The sequence below is a fragment of the Lathamus discolor genome, chromosome 14, assembly GCF_037157495.1.
Source record: "Lathamus discolor isolate bLatDis1 chromosome 14, bLatDis1.hap1, whole genome shotgun sequence".
NCBI lineage: Eukaryota > Metazoa > Chordata > Aves > Psittaciformes > Psittacidae > Lathamus > Lathamus discolor.
In genome coordinates this window covers 6625703-6644608 of record NC_088897.1, presented here as the reverse complement: position 1 = coordinate 6644608, position 18906 = coordinate 6625703, and the positions used below count along the sequence as shown (strand labels likewise).

At 44.0% G+C, this 18906-nt stretch overlaps 1 long non-coding RNA gene across 1 annotated transcript in view; it reads right to left on the bottom strand.

Annotated features, from left to right (window-relative positions):
* Positions 1–10825: 10825 nt before the first annotated feature.
* LOC136022062 (uncharacterized) overlaps positions 10826–18906 on the bottom strand; it is a 39943-nt gene continuing 31862 nt past the window's right edge. Inside the window, exons 3-4 of the long non-coding RNA XR_010615995.1 lie at positions 16680–16733; positions 10826–16207 (exon numbers count right to left, since the gene is read on the bottom strand). This is a non-coding gene — a long non-coding RNA (uncharacterized LOC136022062). The remainder of the gene's footprint in view (positions 16208–16679; positions 16734–18906) is intronic.

Sequence of the window (18906 nt, the reverse complement as noted above, 5' to 3'; positions counted from 1 at the left end):
TCTGTTTCTACCTTTCACAGCCCATTTCCAGGTATGGGCAAAGAGACCTCCCATTGCCTTAGCCCTACCTCTATAAATAGGGAACCCTGCAGCCCAGGGGCTGGTTCTGCTATGCATCTTTGTGGTTTAGGGCTGGGCTTGCTTAGGTGAAGGCCATTTCTTGATGAAAGGGGGGAGGTATTTTATCTTAGAGAAATAGCTTTCTAGAAGGGCTGATGCTCTTGGAATGGTGTAAAGTGGTCTCTGGGTAGGTGTTTACAGGGCTGAAGATAACAGTTCTGTACTGGGAGGTCAACACTACAGGTGCTGGCACAGGCACTTGTACAACAGCAGCACCAAATCATAAATCACCCCAAATCAGCTGCATCTGGATCAACTCGCTGTTCTTTGGGGTTTCTGCCTATGAGTGTGAGAAACTAGTTTTATCACACCTGGAAAAGGGAAAGGAGATCAGTGGTTCATGGGAGAGCAGTTCCGCCTCCTTGTGAACTCCTTTCCTCATGCAGCAGTGATGTAGTGCTTCTACCTGCATTCAGCTCTGACGAAAATGTTGGCACAGCTCTTCAAAAACCTTCCTTTAGCGTCCACTTCCAGCGCAGAGGCTGGTTACAAACCTTTGCCTGCCCACTGCCATACTCTTAGCACAAATAAAAAGGGATGGATTTTCACTTTCATTTAACATCTTCGCCTGGTACAAGGATCCTGACATGCTGAGCCAGTGCTGAGCCATGCTTTATGGGTTCTGCCTGCTTCTAAGAAACTCAGGCTATGGCAGTTAAATACAGGCACACTCAGTATTATTTGACAGGTTTATTTGCAGAATGATGGGGCTGTAGTTTTCCGGCTGTTTGTGCTTCTTCCACTGGGTGTTTAGCAGCACCAGTGGAAATGAAAATGCAATTGGTCCAGCCCTGTGGGGATCTCTGAGTTTTCATTATAGCAGTAAGGCCATTTCCCTCCTCACACTTGTCTTTATTAACCACGAGTGTAGTAAGTGGAAACAGGCTCTGGGTCACACTCCCAGGTGAAGGAGGCCAGAGGACATGGGATGAGGTCAGGCAGGGGCTGTTCCTTGGCCATTAAATCCTCCTCAGCTGTCGTAGGTTGCTTGCGGGTTGTTTGTTTTAATTAGTGGAAAGAGATAACATTACTGGTCTCCTCTGCATCTCTCTCCAAGCCCATCTTTTCCCATAAACCATGGAAATCAGTCTGTGCAGATTCGGTGTCTGTACTGTTCACTGGTTTAATCTAGACTTAAGAAGCATCCCTCATTTTAGGCCTATGGAATTACAATACACAGCAAAATGTCTGAAAAGCACTCTAAGAGCTCTGTGAGTTCCTTTCCTGTAAGAAACCCAGGTGCTGGGAAGTGGAAAGCTAGTCAGTGAGTTCAGGCAAGTAGCAAAGCTGCTATACAGAAATACACACTGCAACCACACAGTCCAACTTCTCTCAACAAGTCTGGGAGAAAAGACCCCTTTAGAAGCATGTTTTGAACCCTTGCTCAGGCCTTGTTCTGGTAAAGGGAAAAAGTCTTGCAACCAGGAATCCATCCTTGGAGAACTTATACACCAACTCAACCACTGCTTCAGGAACAGAGCTGACCTCTCAACAAGTCTTCTCTGCTCTACAAACTGGCTAATACCAGTCAACACTGCTCTGAGCTTACAGGTGCTCCTGCAGCTTATTCCTCTGCCTTGCATAGACTGAGCACAACCAAGTCCCTGGAAAAAGATGCCAGGGCTCAGAATCCACACAGAATAGCTGGGTCTAACCATTTGAACTGTGTCTATTGCCATCTGCATACAGCAAGTCACAACTCCACAGACTTCTGGGTATTCAGGTTTTGCTAATTTCATCAGTGCTGCCTGAACTATGCACTTGCTATCATTGCGTTTATCATTCATGTCTCTACTAATAGGATACATCAGCTATTATAAACCCATCACTGCTATTGACACATCTCATGTGTCAGACACACACCACTTTTCCTAACAGATCATTAGTGCACTGATGCTGTCTCCCTTCTTGAATCCATTAATCATTGATCTTTAGCTTAAACCTTCAAATTAACTATTTTCTCTATCTTGGCTTCTCTTTTGCTCACTATTAACTTTGCTCATGATAGTCTTATGTGCTCTTCTGGGCTTGTCAAAGATCCTAGTAGGAAGGGAATTCCTTTAACACCAAAAAACGCATTAATGGGGCAGTTTTTAACTGATACTTTGAATGAATTATAAATGCAACAAGGATTCCCAAATTGCTCCAAATGAGTAACTTTTTTGCTAGTTCCTAAGTTAACACATATGATGGCTCCCAACAGTACCTACAAATAACAGGATTTAGTGGTTTTATTTGCAAGTTAGTCTGTAACTATTAGAGCACCTTTATTTCTGATGATACCTCTCCAAGGTGTTATCTGGGAAGAGGGAACCAAAATTACCTAAGGAATTTCTGCACTGTTCCCTTGGGAAACAGTGGTTTTGTTTCCTACTTCAGACTTGGCACTGCACTATTGCAGGTAACAACCTTTTGAGAGCAGTGATTAAATGCACAGGTTGAACAAAGCTGTACATATTGTACTTTACATTCCAGCTGATTGCATTAAATATTCCAGATTCTCAGGGTCCTCTCAGTACACACAATGCTCCATTGAGCAGACTCATCATCAATATTTAAGCATTCTTTCATATCAAGCTGCTCACAGCCTTATTTGATAGGTAGCAATGGAAATGATGTAGCAGATAACAATAGGTTTCTCCTTTACACCAACATCTTGTGTAGCTACAACCCCACCTTCATTCTCTTCCTGAGCCCACCTCACTATGGAACCTGATTTTCCAGTCCTCACAGGCCTGCTCTAATCCCAAAGACCTGCTGTCCAGATGACAGAAGGCAAATAACCCTTTGATGTCATGTCAAAAAACTACACACACATCTGGCCCTTTGCCTTGGGGCTTCTCTGTTTCCACCACTACATGGATCAAAGCTCCAAGTACTTTGGACGTGGGTATGTTCCAGCAAGTCCAGAGGACTGGAGCACCTCTGCTGTAGAGACAAGCTGAGAGCTGGGCTGGGTGAGCCTGGGGAAGAGAAGGCTTCAGGGAGAGGTTAGAGCAGCTCCCAGTGCCTAAAGGGTCTACAAGAAACCTGGAAAGGGGCTCTGGACAAGGGCCTGTAGGGACAGAGTAAGGGGAAATGGCTTTAACCGGACAGAGGGGAGACTGAGATGAGCTCTTAGGCAGAAGCTCTTCCCATGGCAGGGGGTTGGAACAAAGTGAGCTTTAAGGTCCCTTCCAACCCAAACCAGTCTGGGATTCTAGGATTCTATGAAAGCTCCTGGTCTAAATGCCTTCTGGAGGCCACCCTCTTCCTGCTGGAGGGGATGGAAAGCTCTGGGTCTCATGTATTCTAAGCTGTACGCTGGCTGGTGGGGAATAGGCATCCTGCACCCACTCTTCCAAGAATGTTTTCCAGAATCTTTTAAAAGGAGGGGCTGCATAGCCTGTGCTGTGCACATTCAACTGTGCATCCTCTCATGTGTCCTGAGCCAAGCTCCAGTCCCACAGCTTGAATGGAGACAAGGAAGGATGCCTCACCACAGATACTAATAACTGAACTTACAGCAATAATAAACCATTATATGCTCCACTAGATCTTTCATTTGAAATAAAATCCTGTGACACAGATATCATTATCACTTTAATCTCATCAGAAGTAACTATCACATTTGTGGGTAAATATAATGGATCAAAATGGATGCTTTTTAGCAAAGGAATCTGTATAAATACAAACAGTGGAGATTAAAGGGCTAACAACAATGGTCTCTGCTGCTGAAGCTCCAGCAGCACCCTGTGTGCACCCCCAGCAATATATTTACAAGGAAGATTTTAAAGCTAAATCTCTGGTATTATCTCTGCTCCCTCATCAATAATGTGGTCGCCCTAGGCACACATGCCAATGGGAAAGCAGGCTGGAGTTCAAAGATGTGGCACATGAGAAAGTAGCAGGGATAATTTTCACCTGATATCGCATCATCAGAAACTGCTACACAAAATTATTGTGAATTATGGGGGCCTGCTGTGCATTTGATTTCCCACAGCTGCCACCACAGCAGTCACTTGCCTGGAAATTAAGTGCATGTTTCATCTGCTCACAGGAACAGAAGAAGGGGAAAAAGGTAAAGAAAGAAAAATATATGCTGAGAAGCCCTCTGGAAGTGCAGATGCCATTCCATGAAGCCACAGCCTGTTTCATGGCTGCACAGTGGAACAACCAGCCGGGACACGTGGTGCTGTGGCACTGGACAAGATGGGCTGTGTCAATCAGCAGCGGAGCCAGAGCAGCCGTACCAGAGCTGTGTCCAGCAACTGCAATATGTTCATTCAATTTGCATTCCCTGCAACTCACTTCTGTCCCTTATCTCCAGCAAAGGGCACTCCACAAAGCACATTATTCCAGTTTCTCTCCTCCAAAGCAGGCAGCAGCATTAAAAGCCCCTGCAACTGCCAGGAGCTGTGCAATTAGAGCCTGGGAGCCTGTCGGAAATGAGAGGCGATGGGGGAGTGAGGGGAGGGTGTATCTGTCCTTCCTACATGTGAAACTGCAACACAAAGCTCCTTCCTAAGCACTTACTGTGTGATCACTGTGCTTGATTTCAATGCCTCCGCTTGTCGGGCGGGTACCACTTCCCCGCAGTGAGGCTGACAGGCAGAGCACCATGTTGACAGCCAGAAAGGCAACAGCACAAATGTGTTTCCCTCCTGCACCCATTATCATTCTGCTCCAACAAACCCTGACCGGAAAAAGCCATGTGGTTATTTCTTTCTGGGGCAGGTTTTACTGGTGTGGAAACAAAGATACTTGAGTCACACTTTTGTGTCCCGAGATCATCAAGTGCTTCTCTGAGTGCTAATTAAATTTCACAACCTCCTCAAACAGTAGGTCAATCAAATCCAACGCTGCTGGAGCTTTATTTCCTATGGAAATGGCACACTGTCTAGCTAGTGTGCATCTGCAGGCCCTCCCCTAACACGTGCTGGAACCACTGGCCTATTTAAAGAAGATCTGACAGAGCTAGAAGACCCCAGGAAAACGCACCTCCCAAATTATTTATAGCCCTGGCCACCATCACTTCAAGGTGCAGAAGGGAAAGTCACTGTGCGAGTTCATTGAGCAATGCAGGCAGAAAACACCTCAGCCATGGAAAAGCTTCAGCCCAAGTTTGAACTTTCTTGAACAGTGAACTGAGAGAAACCCAAAGGAAACCAGACTTAGGATATTCTGGCTCACAAATCAATTACAGACCTTAGTCCATGTTAGCAAAGGGCTTTCTGCCAGCTCACGCAAACCAAACCCAGACCCAGGACCCCAGTCTAGAAGCCCTGACATTTCCTTGTCAAAGCAATGGCTGGAACCGCATCCCCTGGGATACTCACAGGTACAGTCACTACTTGGATTCCTGCTCTGCTCCCAGAACTGCAGGATCGACTGCATGTAAAACCAGGAGCAATAAAATCAGGTCTTCACTGGGCTGCTTTCTGTGTCTGGACATTTTCTTTAAAGCAGCTGATTTCAACCCTCAGCCTTGAATTTTTAGCCTTTTCCTTTGGAAAGGACATTGCCTTTTTGTAAGGTAGAGTGAATATGGATCCTAAGAAAAAGTGAAGAAAAGCCACTGTTGCAATTTCATCCACACAGGTGCCTTTTCCAGATCTCCTCAGGAATTCCTTTGGGTTTTTGGAGTATTCATACAGGAGGCCTGAGAGGACAGAGTTTATCTGAGATAAGATAGGAGACTTAAAGCTGCCACCCAACTGCCATCAGGGCTTGTTCTGCAAAGAGCCAGGTCCTACTTCACTAGGAAGTTGAGGCAAAGAAGAAATTACTGGAACTCATTTTAATAGTAAATGTATGCTGGCACCAAGATGGTATTTAAAACAGGTATGAAGTTATTGTGAACTGCAATTGGATTCTTACAGAATAGGAAAAGGATTGAAATTTGGGATTAATCAGGAGTATAAAGTACTGTTAGAGAAAACTTAAAAACCAGAAAAGTGTAAACACGTAGTGGTAACTCTTCCATACAGTGTACAGTCAAGTGTGGCATTTTTTGCCTGTCTGGAAGGAAAAAGCTACTTTGAGAGGCAGGAGGGGCATTTCTGTGATTTGGATTGTGACTGGGGGGAGAGATGGAGGGAGATGAGAAAAGGAGCAGCGGTTTGCTTTAATTCAAAACATCTTGAGCTGCTAAAATTTTGGCCCTTCCTAGATAACAACAGGGGAAGGAACACCCCTTGTGTATCTCTTTTCTCTAGGCATTTCCATGCCTAAAAGTCATTGTCTGGCATTAATCTGTCTGACCCCTAATAAAACAAAATAAATACACCTCAGCAGGTTTTGCCACTGGCTTTGTCCAGCCTAACCCCACTAGTTAACTGCCTGAACCCAGAAGTGGCTGTCACTGCTCATTTGTGCACAGACAGCTCAGGGCAGGACATGGCCTGCCATCAGCTAGAGCCATTCACTGGGAACAGCCACATTAGTCCGAGCTTTATTCCAAACACAGCAGAAGCAAACATAGAAATAACCCTGAGTAGAAAAGCACAGGATCATTAAGGGAAGAGGGGGCTGCATTTCTCTGGCTTCTCAGGTGGTATTGCCAACAATAGAGGAAAGGGATTATCTTTTTGCTTCCAAGGTTGGGAGTCCTGTTTCAGGTTTCATATAATCAGAATGGTACAGCACAGACAGCCATAATAACCTGCTCTGAAAGCTGCTCGTTGCACAATGGCAAATTGCTCATGGGCAGTGATGGCAAAATTTAATCCCTGCTCTTAGAATGCAACCCGCACAGCCACTCAAGACAACATAATAGCACTTTTGTAGCTCTCTGCTACAAACATCACTTTGAAAAGGATACAGCTGTGGAGGGGAGTCTCCACATGCGTCATTTTTGGCTGGCTACCAAGCAAACAGAGCCTCAGACATGCTGTGCTCCTTCGTACAGCTCTGCCAGCTACTGCATAGTCACGCTCAGGGAAAGGAGAAGAAATGGATAGAGCAGTGTGAGCAGTAAATTCAAGATAAAATTAAGTTACCTGGCTAAGTGAACAGGTTAGGAATTCATCTGCTGAAGAACTGGGAAGAGAGGAAAGTGGGAGATAGCTCCGGTCTGGGATTAATCTACAATCTATAAAGCACTCTACGGACACAGGCAAGTCTCTAAAGCTGAGGTGTGTCAAACATCAGCCATTCCTTAGTCAAATGATGACCCTATAATATGGTCATGCACAGAGATTCCCAGCACCAGCTGGGTGGTAGACACAGCACCAGCTACTTCTCTTCTCATATTCCCTCTACTGTTTTCCTGAGCTATCATATTCATATCGTTTCCACCTGCCAAGTAAACCAACTAATGGAGCAAATGAGGCCAAAGCACACACCGTCTCCTATCACCACTGCGTTAGTTCTGCACAGCCAGAGTGCCTCTGTGCCTTGTAGAGCAGCCAGAGCTGTGAGCATTTGACCCAGCCGCAACCAGAAGTATCCCTTCCACTCCCTGAGCACCGTTGTTGCTGGAGGGTTGCAGGAGGCAAGGCAGGAAGAGCCTGGGTTTCAGCTGTGGACCAGAAGGAGCAAGAATCCCCTCCAGAACTGACCATGGCGGCTTGTGATTTGAATCTCTACCAACCTGCTGTGGACTGTTGCTGAAAGCACCAACAAGTATCAGCCAGCATTAGTTTATGCAAAACAAGTCCAAGAAAACTGTAAGCTTCTTACAGATCACAGGAAGAGAGATAATGCAGTGGCGTCTCATATGACACCACTTGGCCCTCTGCATCCCAATATTTATAGGAAGAATTTCCTTAGGGTGGGCTGTTTCTCACAGGAAAGCTTTGGGACGTACCCTCCCTTCCTGGCACAAATAACGATACAGGATTTTGAGTGAACTGCCTAGCAATTTTGTCATGAACTGAACTGTTTTCTCCTTCTTCCCCACCTCACTGTATTACTGCTGGTAACAAGGGAGTTATTATCAATCAAGGCAAGCTACATTGTGATCTGTGCCACGGAAATCCATTCCAGATCCGAGGATAAAATGTGATTATATTTACACTTCCTTGACACAATTCAGGCAGCAAAATAACAGCTTTCTAGAGACATTTTTCTTCTTCATATTTAGATTTGTCAGTATTGCAGAGCTGTGTGAGAACGGAGGAAATTATTACAGCAGCTGGGATTCAGTGATATGTTTTAGTTGCCTTACAAATGAAGATGTTCAGTTTATTGTGTTGTCTTCCCATCTTTTTCATCTCCAAGTTCCTTGAATACTGTCCAGAACATCCTCCAGATTGATGAGATTGCATTTCAATCAATACAGCTCTATGTAAATCTATTTTTGCTTTTGACACATCCCATAAATTATTTCTCCTTATAACCTTAATTGCTCTGTATTCATCACAGGAGATGGGATTTCTAACTCATGCAGCTGTTTACAAATTCAATTTGCAATTAATGAAGAAAGTCTGAGATTAAGCACTTCATACTTCCCCATCTCAATTTGAAAAGGATACAATCGTGTTTTATACAGTCAGACTGTGCTCGGGTGCTTTTATGTTAAAGGTGTAAGCTCCAAAAACACCCCAGAAATGCAGAAACTGGCTTGACCAATGTGGTCTTAGTCAGCCCGAGGCTGGGCTTGTCCCGCTGGTGGGAACAAACGCTATTCATAACAAAAGTCTCATTTCTAGTATAAAACCGTATGCTGGCTTCTCCTTCCAACTCCAGCTATGATTTTCAGCCCATTCATCCTACCCTGGATACCAAGGAAGCCTCCCATCTCAATCCACATCACTGCCTGCCACAGAATGTCTTGGCACAGCCAGGAAAATCCCTAAAGCTTTGCCCTGGAGTGAAAAACAACCTGTTCTCAGATTTTTACGTCTTCATTCTCCTTTTAGGAATTGTATTACAACTCTTACAGAGTATTTCAGGGAAGGGTCATCTCCTGCCAACTCGTCAGATTCACAGAGACAGTTTTCAAATGAGGACCCCGTTTCAGTATTCTCCTCACAGGCACGTTACATAGCAGGAAAGCTGGGAAAAGGTGTTAACCAAAAGCATCAATAGCAACTTTTAAGGAACAGACCTGTAGAACTACTGTTCAAATTTGATAATATACCATAATACACCAAGTTCATCTGCCGGAGAGCACACTGAATCTGGGAAAGAATGAAAGCACTTTCTTTTACAACTGGAATTCAAGACCTGTTCGCTAGCCAAGTTTCCATTACCTGCAATTTGTGCTTTCTCTCATTCAGAGCCTCTTTCCTCCCCATCTCCAGCAGACTGCCTTAGGCAAAGCAGAGCTCCTCTCCTTTTCACTTGTCCTCTTTCTTTTACCTTCACCACTTACACAGTGAATTTGAAACTACAGGGTGCAACAGGAACATATCCTTGCTCTCTCACTTAGTGCAGGCACAGAAAACTCTAGAGAAAACATAAATGTATTCAAAAAATCAGGAGCCAAATTCCAGTGTAGTCACTGCTTATGGATCCAAGGTGACCAAGGCCTTCCCTAAAGACTTCTGTACAAGCAAGAATAAGGATCTTGAGCCTGTGCTACATTACCTGCTACTGGAAGGTTATAATATAATTTATTAGAAATGCTGTAAATTCCTCTATGCATCCATCCAGTAAAAAATTAGATATGGTGGTACAAGCTTCCTCAAGTAACACCACTACTACTATTCACACGTCTAGGTGTTACCCTGTGTTTACAAAGGGCTCCATGTCTAATAATGGACTAGAAACTCAACATGGGTCTTGGGAATCACACCAACAGCTCTAGAAACCTGTCCTGATACATACCAAAACCTGTTTGACTGAGCAACTGGTATTTACTTTTGGAAAGGAATGGAGTTCTGGTGCAGGAAGAATGAAGTTTTAATAAAGAACAGCAACTGCTGAAGGGAATACTGAGGACGAGAAGCCAGGAGTCAGTAAACAAGCAGATGGTTAAAGAGGCAGGTTAAGTGGAGGTTAAATAAAACATGAGAAAGGAGGTGAACTGAAGACTGAATCCTGGAGGAGACAGAAGTGTTAAGCAGTAACAGAGTGTGCATTCACATGCATGTCTTGAGGGAAGCCTCTCTACTGCATTCTTCCTTTCTTCCTTTTTTATCCACAGAAAAGGCCCACAAACTTCTTAGCGCTGCACATGTCCATGGCATCCATGGAAAAGGACTGAAGGCTCTTGTAAACCACAACAGAGAAAATGCTAGGGCAGGCCTGGGGATGGGAGAGGTGAAAAGGAGCTGAAAAACATTTAGAAGCTCCTTGCCTTGAAAAGGTAACCTCAAAGTGGTGGAAATCACCAATCCCAGGTGATTATGTGCACTTCCTTGTTGGACTGGCTCAAGCCAAAAATCCTCTTTTCTGGATGGCTTATGGAGAGGCTATGAAGCTGCTTCTGCTTGACCACTCCAACCTCCCTTCTTACCATCTCGTTTTCAAGATGACCCCTCTTCTAATTTAATCAAGCCATCTACGAGAGCGATTTCTTTCTTCCCAATTTCAGTCTTGGAGGTGAGTGTGTTCTGGAAAAGCAGTAACTTTGATAATGAAATCCTTGGCAAGGCAGCGCGTGCTCACTCCATGCTTCACCACCATATGGTAAAATTTTCCTCTCCAACAGATCTAATAAATAGTGTTTACAAATTCTTAGGCATGCCTCCCTAGCAAAATCCATTAAACCCACAACAAATACACTTATCATGGCATTAATTTGGTTAGAGATTTTCTCAGAGTATTGACAGCCATATCTAATTTCTAAGGATTTATTTTTATTTCGAAAGATATTGGATGTATTTTTTCTTTACCCACTACAATTCCTTTATAATCGTGTTTCCTCTGAAGGCACAGGGCAGCTGCTTCACAATCATCCACTGCTAGACTACAGCCCCACAAAAATATCCTTCAATAATTAATATCTTGTATTTATTCACCAGTTAAGAACTTAAACTTTCCAACACAGGGCTGCAAAGCCCTAAGACCATTCTTCCTACAACTGAACACTGACATTTCATGGTTCAAACACCACTCCCTGCAGGGAGATTATCTAGTACCACGGTCTAGATATTAATATCTGCAGTTTGTGAAGTAGGATTTAATAATCTTAGATATAAATTTTAATACAAATTCTCTCACTCATACTTGTTTCTTCTTAAAGATGAAACCAAGAAGACATCTCAAAAGCAGGGACTTCAATTTCTGTTCAGTACCAGTTCCTGGTGCATTTCCTCTCTCAATCAAGTGACCTCTGCTAACAACAAAACATCCAGACTAGTAGTGAACTAAGTGTCCTGCTGATGGATTCATAGATGCCTACATTCCTCCTGAAATAGATATTATCTGCCATATAAATGTGAGGCTCTCTTCCGCCCCAGTAGTTTCAGATTTAGCATATAAGTACAGACACATCACAGCACATGAATGCTAACATGGCATGGATCCAACCCACTGCAAGGACCAGCATCTCTGGTACATCGTCTTCACCATGTACTGGAGCCGTGGATACATCCTCACCTCTTTATGTATGGAGAAACACTGCAGTAACAGACTGCTGTGCTCAGTGAGTGGTAGCTCCGTTCCACGATACAAACACCCACATGTCAGCACCAAGCAATAGATTCCCACTGAATGTATACTGTTAGAGAGCTTTGAGCACCCAGGGTTGTGTGAAGTGTTCATGATGACAACTGAACTCAGGAATGGAGTTTCCTTCTGTTTGTATTTCTCTTGATGGGACACAATTCCTCGGTTATGACAAACTCCATTCTGAAGATGTGTGAACTGTTACAATTGAGTTAAAATGTGTGCAGCACCAAGTGAGAGTAAAGGCAGGAAGCCAGCACCCTCCGACATCTGCTCCGACCTGAGGTGCTCTCAGGTTGCATTGTGCTTCCTGCATCAGACTCTTCTCATCCCACAAATCCATAAATAAACTTTGGAGGAGAGAGAGAGAGAACCTAATTCCCTGATTGCAATGGCAGACTCCATCAGATAAAACAGCACTGAATTTCATCCCCACACACCCTTAACCCTCTTCTAACAACATGAGCAAACACAGTCAAATCCATCTTCTCTAATAAATCTAACCACCTCCGTGGCAGGAATTTCCTGAAAAGCAGGACAGAGTTTTTAGCTGAGCAAACCAGTAGTTCCCAGTCACCTGCTTAGCCAGACATTACTGCATCAGTCAGCTGACCCGGACGCAGGCCTGGAATATTATCAAAGGTGGATATTTATCCAAAGACGATGCCAAATATTTCTAAGTACAGGGAGAAGTCTCAGCAGAAGAGTATGAATAAGGAGTTGCAATTTTTCATGCACTCCTCATGATGAAAACTGCTTTTCTTCACTTCCAGTATTCAATCATTAAGTTTCCAAGGTCAAATATTCAAGGCCAAAGTTGCTCACATGAAAGACCATAGCTGTGTTGGTTTAGACCATTTCAAAATGATGGCCTTGGGCTTGATTTTTCCAAAGTCACACTGTCTTTCCAATTGCTTTGGACAACAGTTTCCCACAGAACCAGTGCCTCCCAGTGACAGGAAATGCTTCTGATGTGGTTAAACAGCTTGTCACTCCAAGCATGCTATTACCCAAACCACAGTGCAAACTACAACCTCAAAACAACTGGCCCAACCTTTTCTTCTGTGGCTGCACAACACCCAGCTCTGCACCACAGCCCATGGGATGTTCCTGAAATAACACTTACTAACAACAGCTTTGCAAATAACAAGAAACGTACAAACAGTGGCACTTGGTGTTCTGGGAACAACGTTCCTCTGAACATACCCAAACCACAGCACAGCCACCCCTCAGGCTCTGCGGCTGTGGCCTGCAAGGGGCCACTGGTGGAAGGAATTCAGTAGTGCTCTGGATTTGGCTAGTGCAATCATCAGTAAACGTGATGCATCCTTTGCTAATGTCCTCAGTCTTATGTGTGAAAAAGGAGAAATCGCTGAAACATATCGGACATAAACATGTGCTGTCTTCCCAACCATGGAAATGTGTTTTTCCCTTCCCTTATATTCTCTCTGTAGCTTATCTATTAGCATCTGCTAAATACAGCATACCCTTGATTTGGTCCACAGCCTCAAAGCTTTTATGTGGCTTCTGCTCCACTCTAGGAATTTTGCAAATAAATTGCTGTACTGGATTTGTTTTGAAGAAACCATTTGTTTGTTTTCAAATCATATACTTGGCTAAATGAACAGGATCCAGCTCTGTGCTTTCTCACAGGCTGTTTGGGTTCCAGTAATACTTTGCTGCTGTATGTTTGAAGGAGATTAAGGGGCCAAGAGATGGGGCAGAACTCGAGTGAGCCCTGCCTCAGGTTCCACATGACCTGTGCCCATGGATAACACTGACTGTCCCTTCACTCCTCTGACAGCAGCTCCCATGTGCATGTCAACATCCCAGCCTGGTTTCAGCCAAAGAAGTAGGGGCACTCCCAGAGCAGCTGCTTTGTCCTGCTTTTAGATAACCACTTTAGAAGAAGAATCATGCCCAAAACATGTCCACTGCTCTCTGTGGGCTTCAAAGGGAATCTGAACAGTTAGTTCCCATGAACATGACAACGTTGTAGCAATTTTGGACTGATTAGTTCTTTTTCCAGTATTTTCCATTATTATTTTAGTCTGGAGAAATAACATGGATCTGATTTGTATTTGATATATATCTGCATCTGGTCTTCCTGCCTCCATCCAGCACAGAATCTCCAAAACTGGCACTGACTGCAGAGCTGATGAGAGGCACCTCTTATCAATACCAAAGATGCCCATTAACATCTTAAAGCAAGTTTCTTTTTCACACCTCAAGTCTACCCAATACAAAACTGGGATAAAGATACTGAAGCTGATGTCTGATTTAAAGATCTTGCATGCCACAAGACCCAGGAACTATTAGGAACAGAAACGTAATGGGCACAAGTAGCAGAATGAGATTTGAAATCAGTGATTTCAAATGACTGATCAGAAGCTGTTGCGCAGACAGCAGATGAGAAAGAATGAGAGCTTCTAATATATGAAAGCTCAGACCTCAGGACCTTTGAGCACAAAGACACTGCCTGAGAGGGGGAAGAAAGTCATACAAAGAATAACCTTGTAAATAGCACTATCATTATCAAAATGATGTTTGTGAAAGGTACAGAACAAAATGGCTGGAGTCAATAGAGACAGGCCACGTTTGGTGACAGGAGCATTTGCTTCCATAACCCCTAGTCATGTCAAGGTCAGGAAATAAAGTTCACAGTCTGAGCATACTTTGGTTATATCACACCTTGATCACACACAGGGGAAACTGCTCCAGAAAGGAAGCACAGTCTTGGTTTATGCTAACATTAACCAGCACATCCCATAATTTCCCCTGTGCTTCAGAAATGGAACTGGCTCTTCCACGTGAACAGCACAGCAGCAATTATTTTTAGTGGCTAAAAAATTAATCTGATGCTCTCTTCTTGATATCTTCCCATCTACCTCAGAGTTAGCCTCCATCAGGGCTACAACTTCTATTTCCCTGGGATATCTCTACATAAGGCAATATCAGGCTGATAGAAAGACACTCATGAACAAGATCCTTAAAACAGTACTTGATGTTATCATTAGGCTGACAAAACCAAGGTGACAGGTAGCCTAAGCTCAATAGAAAACTATGCTGCTACTTCATACCCACAATATAGCACTGCTACAATAGCAACAACATGTGTGCATTATGGATTATCAATCCTGGGAACAGCAGAACTGGCATCTCTCTCAATCAGCTGCTAGATTATTCTTAGCTAGTCCCTAAATTAAATATTTAAACAGACAACCCTATAGAGAATGCTTTAGAAGTGGTTTTATGAGATCTTAAGAGCCTAATGTGCAGCACTCCAGAGAACCAAGGGTTTCTGCTTGGCTTTGGCTGGGATTGGGCAGCTCAGTACTGCTCGAGGCTGAACTCCTGGGGATGTCTGAAAGGGTGCAGTTTCTCCCATCCCCTTTCTGAGGCAGATGCTCTGCACTGCCACAGGAGAGAGCAGGAGGGAAGGGAAGCAACTGCTGATCTGCTGGATGTCAGGAAAACCTGACCCTTTTTGGCCATATATGTTTAAGGCAGGGCTGGGAACTAATAAGGATGCTGGGCTGAAAATGTTCACTTACCACTTAATTCCATGACCTTGTGCAAATTGCCTGACTAAGCACCATCCATAGCTATAAAAGTGGACACAAAACACAGCCTGGATGATCTATCTGAAAGCATTATGCATGATGGGTGTCTGAAAGCTGCTCCTGAGTCATTCCAATACAGAAGGAAGCCATACTGTACAAAAACCTGCTAGCGGCAGCCAGAGTAACTCTGCACCTGCAAGTCTCCAAAGGCACCTCGTACTGACCTACAAGACACTGTTCTCCAAAAGAATAAACACACCGCCAAATAAGAAGAAAAATGCATGTATACCAAGGTACATAAATCTCTGGAGGATGTCGTATAGTGACCCTTTACTGAGCCACATGTGGATTAGCTCTGCTGTATTACTCAGATGTCTTGAATTAATCCCCTTCTGGAAGATAATTGCATAGAAAACAAATAAAAATGATTTAAATAAAAATATTAGGGTTTGGAGTATTACTTCACCTTTCCCAAAGCTATTCTGTGCACATCCACATGTACCAGACTGTACTGAAAGATAGGAACTGATCTCACCTTCTCCCTTTTTTGTTGCTGTCAAGGTATTTTTAATCACTTGTCTAGTATTATTAGTCTTTGTGTTTTCTCTTGTAAGCCCTATTCAAAGTCAAAGCTTCCCTGTGCTCTGTATGTGTGAGTGCACCAGTTCCCTCCTTAGCCAGCCCTCAGGTTATCCTTACTCTGCTCAGGCACATCCACAGATCACAGTCATTGCATCCTGCGGTCAGGAGGTCCTGGGCTTATTCAGGCTTGTGGGTGTTCTTCTGAAGTCACTGATCTGGCTTTCAGGCTACACTTGTTTCTCTGCTCCCACCTCTGCTCTTGTCCCACGCTGAGGTCTGGCCTTTTCTCCTTCTCTCCTATCAGACAGGACGTGCAGGAGTGTATACACTGTGCTGAAGAGTTGGCTGGTTGGTCACTGCAGGCAAAGCCTCAGAGAAAGGGATATTCCAAACCCATTTAGCACCTGGGAAAATGCGGCACAAGATAAGACTTCTCCTGGATCTAATAGGAACACGGAAGCTGAACCCACATTTGAATCCCACCTCAGACATCACAGCCACAGATATATCCTATCTTACTGCATCTCTCTTAATCTGACTGCCATTATCTTTACCTTTTTTCTTTCCTTATAGATAACAGCTATAATTAGTTTATAGCATTTACACCACTGAAATAGAAATTAAGTAACAAATTATTAACATACTGCTTGCATCTCTCCCTCAGTGCACAGCAACTCCTAGTTGCACAGTGATCACCAAAGTACTGCATCCAGTGTCACAGACCATACCAAATATTGTCACTAAACACTTTAAAAGCAAATTGTGACTTCATCAAATCTTTACACTACTGATACAGAAGTTGCTTTCCTTCAGAAAAGCCTGACTCAATCCCCTGTGTTCATGAACCTGTGGAGTGGAAGTTTTTTACCCACTTACATTTTGGCGCCTTTCATCTCAACTTCTTTCTGAAGCCGATCATCCCTGTGGTGCCTAAATGAGAGATGACAGTGAACCCATAGGGAAAATAAGGCTGATGAAATGCAAAGCAGCCTTATTTATGCTGAGTCTGTGTGCAAAATGCATTTCAAACTTCCTTGATTTTTCAGTAATAACCAATGTTGGGGGGATGGGGGAAGCCAATATTTGCATTTGGTATTTTGGAATATTTAATCTTTTTCTTTCTCCTTTTGCTCACTGATGCACAATTATTAATTTATTTTTCCTTTTGACTTGAAGATCTGAGTGATAACTAAAGCTCTGCAGGAAATGTAACTAGCATCTTCAGGGTCTGCAGATGGAGAGGGTGGGTTTGGGCAACCCCTCCTTTCAGTCTACAGGAGATCAGTGTCAGCTGCTTGAATTGGGAGGCATGTTGCTGTGGGAGCCTCACATTGATGCTGTTAGTATCATATTCCTGTTCCCCATTGAAAAGAATTACTTGACTTTGAAGTATTATCATGGTTGCTCCTCTTTAAACAAATCTCCTGTCTTTCTGAACAAAAGCCATGGGCTGTGAAGTAGTGCTCCAGGGCTGGCCACCTCCAAGCAAGGCTGGGGAGCAGCCAGCAAACCCCTCTGCCATACGGTGAGTCCAGCATGCATCTGGCCAGGGTTTTGCCAGTAAAGCGCCAAAGACTGCTCTGTCAAGAGCACTACCATGCTTGGGCCTTCACTGGCCTGAATCAGCACAATGTAAAACATTATCTGAAGGAGACAGGCTCACTCAATATTTCACCTTAGAAGTATGACTGGAGAACCCATCTGCAAACCCAAACAGATCAAACTCTCTCAGATATAAATCTGTGATATCAGTGAAATGCATTGAGTCAGGCAGTTAAAGCACAAGAAAACCCTGTCCTGTTGATAATGTGACATTCTGCCTTTGCTCCTCATATTGCATAAATGAGGAGGGGCAGGCTTCCTCCCACTGTTTGCATGGAGGGAGTCTTGCTAATTTTTCACATCTAGCATTACGAACACAGCAGAAAGAGGGAGGGTGAGGCAGTCATCAGGCACACACAATAACACACTTGCAGCTCTCAGGCTCAAGGCCTCCCCACAGCGGTGGCTCCGTGTTTATGAACACTCTTAAATGCAGCCCTAATGATCCCGCTCAGCCATAGCAGACAGCCAGGGCCTTGCTGCTGGTTATCAGGCACCATGGTGGACCTCCTGCCCTGTTGTGCAACTGAGAACTGCCAGAAACCTGTAAGCAGAGCCTCTAGTTGGATCTTCCTTGTCTTCACCATAATTATTATACCTTTGTGATAAGCAGAAAGAAATCCAAAGGACAGGTCTACAGCTCCCTTGGTCACAGGAACAGAGGAATGAATCCAGTGTGTCCCCAGGACTCCCATGGCTCTGTGTCTGCTCCCACTATCCTCAGCTCCCCTTCCTCTATTTCAGACCATGCAGATAACAGTGCCCCTGAACGCACAGAACTGGAAAAATGAAATAGGCAGTTCCAAATTTAGAAGATAGTTCTGTCCCCCTGGAGCTATTTTTAACTTGTTCCTATTGGCATTTCTCTTTTCTCCCCAAGCTGGGCTAAGCAGCTAGTCCTTACTGAGATCTATTCCCATATTTCTTCTGCCTGTGTCGCAGCCAGGTATTATAAGGGTATCTATATGAGTGTGGCAGCTCCAGGCTTCTTTTTGTCCCCAGAGACACGCAAGCTGCATCACAGTTGGCAGGAAAACCAGGGCCCAGCAATGGGAACAGCCTTGAATTCAAGCCCAGTACTAAAGGAATTACTGACATAACACCCCAGGCTGTGTAGTGCAGACAAGTACACCAGGAAGTAGAATAGCCAAGAAAAGTAGTATAGCCATAACCTAAATGTCATCTCTGCACGAAGCTGAAAACAGAACGCTACATTAATACCTCAGTGTGCCTTGCTGGTCTAAGTTCCATCCAAAATAATGGTCCCATTTTGCTCCAAACCATGCAGCCAATTATTTGCTTGCAATGCAAACTAAGTAGATCCTGCTTTAACTTTCTACATTAACAACTCATTGATCATCAACCAGGCATGAGAAATATCAGCTCAAACTATAAATGCTTGTGAAATTTATGGTCAGAGAATGGTACAAAGAAAACCATACCAGAGCTGTCCCTTGAGGGTACAGGTACTGCCTACTGCCTCCAGCAGTGGTGCAGCACA